Source organism: Jaculus jaculus, chromosome 7 (assembly GCF_020740685.1).
Source record: "Jaculus jaculus isolate mJacJac1 chromosome 7, mJacJac1.mat.Y.cur, whole genome shotgun sequence".
NCBI lineage: Eukaryota > Metazoa > Chordata > Mammalia > Rodentia > Dipodidae > Jaculus > Jaculus jaculus.
The window spans coordinates 80,445,637-80,452,842 of NC_059108.1; the positions used below are offsets into that span (position 1 = coordinate 80,445,637).

General features: G+C 41.4%; 1 non-coding gene across 1 annotated transcript; it reads right to left on the reverse strand.

The window, feature by feature from the left end:
- Positions 1 to 5,642: 5,642 nt before the first annotated feature.
- Positions 5,643 to 5,749, reverse strand: LOC123462557. Its single transcript, XR_006638360.1, has one exon. It is a non-coding gene; the product is annotated as a U6 spliceosomal RNA (small nuclear RNA).
- Between the last annotated feature and the right edge of the window lie 1,457 nt (positions 5,750 to 7,206).

Below are 7,206 nucleotides of genomic sequence, written 5' to 3' on the forward strand. Positions count from 1 at the left end.
TCATGAGATATTTGTCTGTATCTGACTTATTTTATTTATCAAATTGCATGAATTATTCTCTATGGCTGAATAAAGACACTCGATTGTGTGTGAGTATGTGTATCACATTTCCTTTCTCCATTCATCTGTGGATAGACACATAGTGCTGCAATGAACATGGGCGGGCAGGCCAACGAAATAACCACAACCAACAAGGACTGGAGCTGGAAACTCTTACACACTGTTGGTGGGAATATCAGTTGTGCAACCACTGTGGAAATTAGTATGGAAGTTCTTCAAAAGAATGCCCCCAGAAGTGGTGGCACACGCCTTTAATCCTAGCACTGGGAGGCAGAGGTAGGAGGATCACTGTGAGTTCTAGGCCAGCCTGGGACTACAGAATGAATGCCAGGTCAACTTGGGCTAGAGTGAAACCCTAGCTCACAAAAAAAAAAAAAAAAAAAAGAATACAGGGCTGGAGAGATTGTTCAGCAGTTAAGGCATTTACCTGTGAAGCCAAAGGACCCAGGTTCCATTCCCCAGTACCCACATAAGTCAGATGCACAAGGTGGCACATGCATATGGAGTTCACTTACAGTGGCTGAAGGCCCTGAGTGCCTATTCTCTCAATCTCTCTCTCTCTCTCTCTCTCTCTCTGTGTGTGCCCCTTTCTCTCTCTCCAAAATAAATAAAAATAAATAAATAAATTTTAAAAGAATGTCATATTTTTTAAGACATAACAAAATTAAGTGTAAAAGCAAAGACCAATAAATTCAATGACACTAAAATGTTTCTTTTTTATTCACAAAAAGACACTATAAAGAGAATAAAGAGTCACTTCATGGAAGGACATATACAAACATATATCTGATATTTCAAAACAACAAGAAAATACCAGACACGCAATGGAAAATGGCCAAAGGACACAATCAGGCATCGCACAATAAGGAAGTTCCTAGTATCTGATGACACTCAATGCTCTCCCTACTTGTCAGAAACACAGAAGATTTAAAAGCTTACTTGGAGCCTGGCAACACTGGCACAAACTAATGAAGCTCTCTTTTCAGTAAAAATGTGGAGCAGTTTGAAGTCCCATTATGCCATCTTTGCTCATACATATAATGAAAAAAAAAACTGACCAAGATCCTAGAGGAAAAACAAAGAGCAAGTAGAAACATACGTTTCAGTGGTCCAGTTACTGAATTTATCAGATATGGGCTTTTAAATCACTATAACTAATATGTTGAAGAAATAAGATGAGAAGATGGAGGATTTCAGTAAATTAGAAAAGGACTTTGAAAGAATCCTAGGAAGTCCAGAGCTAAGAAAAGAAGTGCATTATCTGAAATTAAGAAATCAGTGGGTGGGGTTAACAGCAGATTAGATAAAGCTGAAAAGTAGTACAGTGAAAATAGGTGAGGAAAAAAATCCAGAATAGCAATGGAGAAATAGGAATTGTAGACACACAAAACAGTGTAAGGCATATGTAGGAAACAGCATCAAGGTATGATAGAATTATAATAGCATCATTAGTATTTAGAACAAGAGCAGAAGACTCATACAGTATAGGAGATGATGGCTCAGAGGTTTCAAAACCTACTGAAGGGCTGGAGAGATGGCTATGGTTAAAGGCACTTGCTTGCAAAGCCTGATGGCCCAAGTTCAGTTCCTCAGTACCCACATAAAACAAGATGCACAAAATAGCGTGTGCATATGGAGATTTTTTTTTTTTTTTGCAGTGGCAGGCAGCCCTAGCATGCCCATTCTCAATTTCTCTCTCTCACTCACTCTTCTCTCTCTCTCTCTGTCTCTCTCTCTCTCTCACACACATACACAAATATTGTTTAAAAACCAACCAAAGATTCATAGTGCAAGCAACTCCAAAATATACCTTAGCAAAACTGGTGAAAACCAGCCCACAAACAAACATTAATAACAGCTGGAAACAAAAATTTTAAAACTGAAAACTAAGCTATATTGTTCAGGGATTTGACGGTACAACTTTTTAAAGAAAGTGGGAATTATTTTAAAATGAAAATATCAGTTTTTCTAGCAAGGACAACTGGCGTGCGATGAGGCCTGGGGGCAGAAGCTCCTTTAGTGCTGGACATTGGCCGTCTCCCCAGCTGAGTGATAGTCTCTTGCGTGGGTGCCTGACTGGTATATGTGCATATTGTGTGTGCACTTCTTCATGTACTCAAACTGTGCATCAGGAGGAGAAAGAACTAGAGCCTTTTAAAATTCTTCATACGTGGTAGCACTTGTTTTTTCCCCTTAGAGACTGTTTGGTGACACAGAGTACTTTCTGAGGCAATATTTTTTATCCTAGTGGTTTCGTTAGCATTATCATAGTGTTATTTTGATCTGTATAAGGCTTTCTCCAGAACTTAAAAATATCTACCCCCTGAAGATCACACAAATAAAGAAAATTGACCACAAAGCCAGTATTTTCAAAATTAAGAGAACAGTTCATAGGAAAAAAATTAGTAATAAATATAATTTCAGAGCTAATAGAAACATACTATGGATAAAGAATAATATTTTGTGGTGAGTTGGTAAAAGTATTTGATAATTTTTGGCACTGAAATCTCTTAATTTTAGTGCCTTCCTTAGAACTATTTATTTTAGAAAATCAAAACAGATTTTGAAGCAGAATATATTTGTTGTTAGTTGAGCCTGTATAATTTATCTCTTTTTTTCCCCTCAAACCTTTTTTGTTTTGTTTTGTTTTTTTGTTTTATCGAGGAAGGATCTTGCTCTAGCCCAGGCTGACCTGAAATTCACTATGTAGTCTCAAACTGGCCTTGAACTCATAGTGATCCTCCTACATCTGCATCCTGAGTGCTGGAATTAAAGGTGTGTACCACCATACCTTGCTTCCTATTTTTTTAAATAGTTTTTAGGGAGGGTGCACACACAGTGAGTAGACCAGAGCTTCCAATTCATGCCCACAGCTCAGTTCCCCAGCTGTGGTGGTTTGATTCAGGTGCCCCCCATAAACTTAGGTGTTCTGAATGTTAGATTCCCAGCTGATGGAGACTAGAGAATTAATGCCTCCTGGAGGCAATGTATTGTGGGGCGGGCTTATGGGTATGATAGCCTGTGTCGCCTTACCAGTGCTTGGCACACTCTCGTGTTGCTATTGTCCACCTTATGTTGGCCAGGGGGTGATGCCCACCCTCTGCTCATACTATGGTTTTCCCCTGCCATCATGGAGCTTCCCCTCAAGTCTGTAAGTCAAAAAAAAAAATTTTTTTTTTTTTTGAAAGCTGCTCTTGGTCTGGTGATTTCTGCCAGCAACGTAAACCTGACTGCAACACTAAAATTAGGACCAGATGAGTGGGATTGCTGCTAGAAACCTGACTGTGTAGCTTTGACCTTTTGGAGCTGATTTTCAGGAGGAATGTATCTGAATTTGAAACTTTGGCCTAAGAGATGCCTTGTAATGCTGTAAGTACAGCTTGATGGACTATTCTGGTCAGAGTTGAAAGACCTGAATGCAGTAAGAACTATGGACTGTGTGGTTTGGCTTATGAGGGTTAGATAGAGCTTTGTCTGGACTGGGCTAGAAGCAGTTTGTGTGAGAGGCTTGCTATTATGGCTGTGTCCTGAGAAGTTGTGCAGGGTTGCATTGTGTAGAAATGGATTAGTGTGAGCAGAGGGATATGGCACAGAAAAACTGAAATACTTGGGCCAAAACTTCTGCCCATTCATCTGCAATTGTATGATAGATTACTACCACTGAGATTGGGTCATCTGACTTGCATTGGAACAACAGGAAGAATGCAGTCTTTTGAAGGGACCTGAATGCTAAAGGAGTGTCCTATTCTTCAAAGTCTGCTTTATTCCCCCCTGGATTAACAAATTGACACCCTACCTGGTATTATGGTGTATAAGAAATGGAGGAAAGAGGGCTGGAGGGATGGTTTAGTAGTTAAGGTGTTCTCCTGCAAAGCCAACGGACCCAGGTTCTATTCTCTAGAGCCCACATTAGCCAGATGCACAAGGGGGCGCATGCGTCTGGAGTTCATTTGCAATGACTGGAGGCCCTGGCATGCCCCATTTTCTCCCTCTCTCTCTCTCTCTCTCTCTCTCTCTCCCTCTCTCTCTCTCTCTCTCTCCCTCTTTCTTTATTTCTCAAATAAATAAATAAATATAAATAAAATATTTAAAAAGAAAAAGAAATGGAGGAAAGAGATGGTCATTGAATTTGCAACATGGTTTTGTGTTTTGGAAACAGCAGTGGGCAGTGTGAAGCAAGTTTTCTGGATACCTGCATGGAGACCCAATGGAGCTGTGAGGGTGGATTATGGGTTGCAGTGGAGACCCAGTGGAGATGCTGAAACCACCAGACAGTTGCTAAGGAAAGCTGCCGGTCCTGGATGAAGTTTTCTAGGACTGTGAGTAGCCTAGCTGGAGGGTGGAATTGGAACTGCAGAGACTTGTTGCTGGTTAGAATGATCAGACTTGGAGATTTTTCATAATTAGAGTTGCTGGACTTGGAGCTACAGAGTTTGATGTTTGTCCTAGTTGTTTTAAATGTTGTATTGGTTGACTATTGCTTTGCTATGAACAATGTCATCTTTTGCAGTGTGAATGTCTATTCTGTGCTATTATTGGTTTTTGGAGGATTTTTTGGAATTATGGCTCAGTTAAAAGACCTTGGATTATGGGAATGTTTGAACATCACTGGGCTTGAGAAAAATTATGGGGACTTTTAAAGTTGGATGAATGCATTGTATTTTATATCATGTATAGTTGTCAGTTTATGGGGTCAGGGGCAGAATGCTGTGATTTGATTTAGGTGTCCCCCATAAACTTTGGTGTTCTGAATGCTAGGTTCCCAGATGATGGAGATTTGGGAATTAAGGCCTCCTGGAGGCAGTGTATTGTTGGGGGCAGGCTTATGAGTATTACAGCAAGTGTCTCCTTAGCAGTGTTTGGCCCACTCTCCTGTTGCTATTGGCCTCCTGATATTGGCCAGGAGGTTATATGTCCACCTTTTACTCATGCCATCGTTTTCCCTGCCATCACGGAGCTTCCCCCTCATGTCTGTAAGCAAAAATAAACCCTTTTCCCCCATAAGCTGCTCTTAGTCGGGTGATTTCTGCCAGCAATGTGGACCTGACTGCAACAGTAAACTTGGTACCAGCTCCTATAGGGTGTTCACTGTTACTCTCAGCAGTTCCCATGTAGCCAGCATCTTAGTGAATGAAATTCTGTCACTCTCCACCTGAACCTTTACTTGATTCACTAGTGGGGTCCCAAGGGTTCTGGTTCCAATGTTACCCTATGAGTCATCTCCAGTGGCTCCCACCTTCGCCACTGTCACAGCAGCTGGAGTGAGTAGTCCCAGTGAACAGAAACATGTGGCGCATAGAACTGTGAGAGTCTTGGAAAGCAAAACATTAGCATTTTTGCTCAGAAAACACTTCGGTTGTAGCCAGGAGAGTGAGTTTTCACAACTTTAAAATTCAGAAATCCATCGTAATATATATATCAGGAAGGTAGTGACAAAGATGATAAGAGGAATAAGCAGCCACTGTGTTTGTCTGCAAGCTGCTGAATAGGAGTCTCCCTGTTGGTGTTTCCTCCAGAAGCTGGGCAATTTAAGAAAGGGTGTGTTTGCTCCAACATGTGTTGTAGCGATGAGCATGGGCCCCACCTAAATGGAATGTTACACAAACTTGCATGTCATCCTTGCACTGGGGCCATATTGATCTCTTCTGTACCATTCCAGTTTTAGTAGACATGATGCTGAAGCCAACACCCTAGGTCTCTTCTTAATCCCACTTATTTTTGGCTACAGTCACAGGACATTGCATCCAACAAGAGCCACTTGCCTTTCTCTTTGCATTGGACATATTCAGCCACACACTGCCTTCTTTGTATATTATCATTTGAATATGAAATATTCCCCTATTTTTAAAAATTTCATTTATTTATCTGCAAGCAGAGATAGGGGGAAATGGGCACACCAGGGCCTCTAGCCATTGCAACTGAACTGCAGATGCATGAGTCACTTTGTACATCTGGCTTTATGTGGGTACTAGGGAATAGAACCTGAGTGCTTTGGCTTTGCAGGCAAGCGCCTTAACTGCTAAGCCATCTCTCCAGCCCCTTCTCCCATGTGTTGATGTTTGTCACCCAGTTGGCAGTACTCTTTTGGAAGGTTGTAGGATGTTTGTGAGGTAGAGCCTAGCTAGCAAAAGAAAGTTACCAGTGGCAGGGCTTAGAAGATTATATCTCTCTGTCTCTCTCTCCCCTTCCTTTCTGCTATGATGAGAATGGCTGCCTCTCCACCATCAGCTCCCTCCACCATGGCATCCTGTCCAAAATGTGGGACCAAGCAACCATTAAGCCCTTTGAAACAGTGAACCAAAATAAATCCTCCCTTAAGTTGTTCACTTGGGTATTTTGGTCAAAGTGCTATTAAAGTAACTAATACATCCTACAGGTTTCATTTCAGTGTCACAAAACAAACCAAATAAACATATGGCCTCATTTTCTACTCTGATTGCTCCTCCTCTATTACTTCCCTTGGCAGTTTTATTTCACCAAGTGCAAAGTCCCAAGTGTGGGCATTCTTCGTGACACTACTCTTTTCTTTACTTCCACTTATTCTTTCTGGGAACAACTTCCTTTGGTATTTAATTGCTCCTCTGTGATTATGACTTTCAACATGTTAGATTGGAGCACTTAAACCACTGGAGCGCCAACAGTCTACAAACCATCTGCGCTAGGATGGCCCGTCAGCTCAAAGTTTCCATCTTCCACACTGAACGCATTCTGTTCTCCACCAAGCCAGCTTACCCTTGCAATTTCCATTTCCATCAAGCACTTGGTGATGATCAAAACCTCATTGTTCTTTCAGCCTTTTCTCTTTCATCTTCTGAACCCAATTGCTCCTCGAGTCTTTTTTGTCCATTGTTTCAAAATCTCAACCCACAACCTGGAAAAAAAGAAACCTTGATTTGATTGTAGACCCTGGTACTTAATAACTAGGAGACCTTTAGACAAATTATTCTCATTCTCTGTGCCTTTGTGAAATATGGCAATAGCTGCATTCTGAAGGAAAATATTAGCTCTCTTTTCCAGCTCCACCACCTCCAGCTCACTGGAAGACTCGTGGTTGCTAGACTGAAAAGGCCACACTTGGGCTGCCTTGCTTATTCCTGGTCTTCTTCAGTTCCAGTCTGCTGTGCACATCGCAGCCAGCCTCATTTT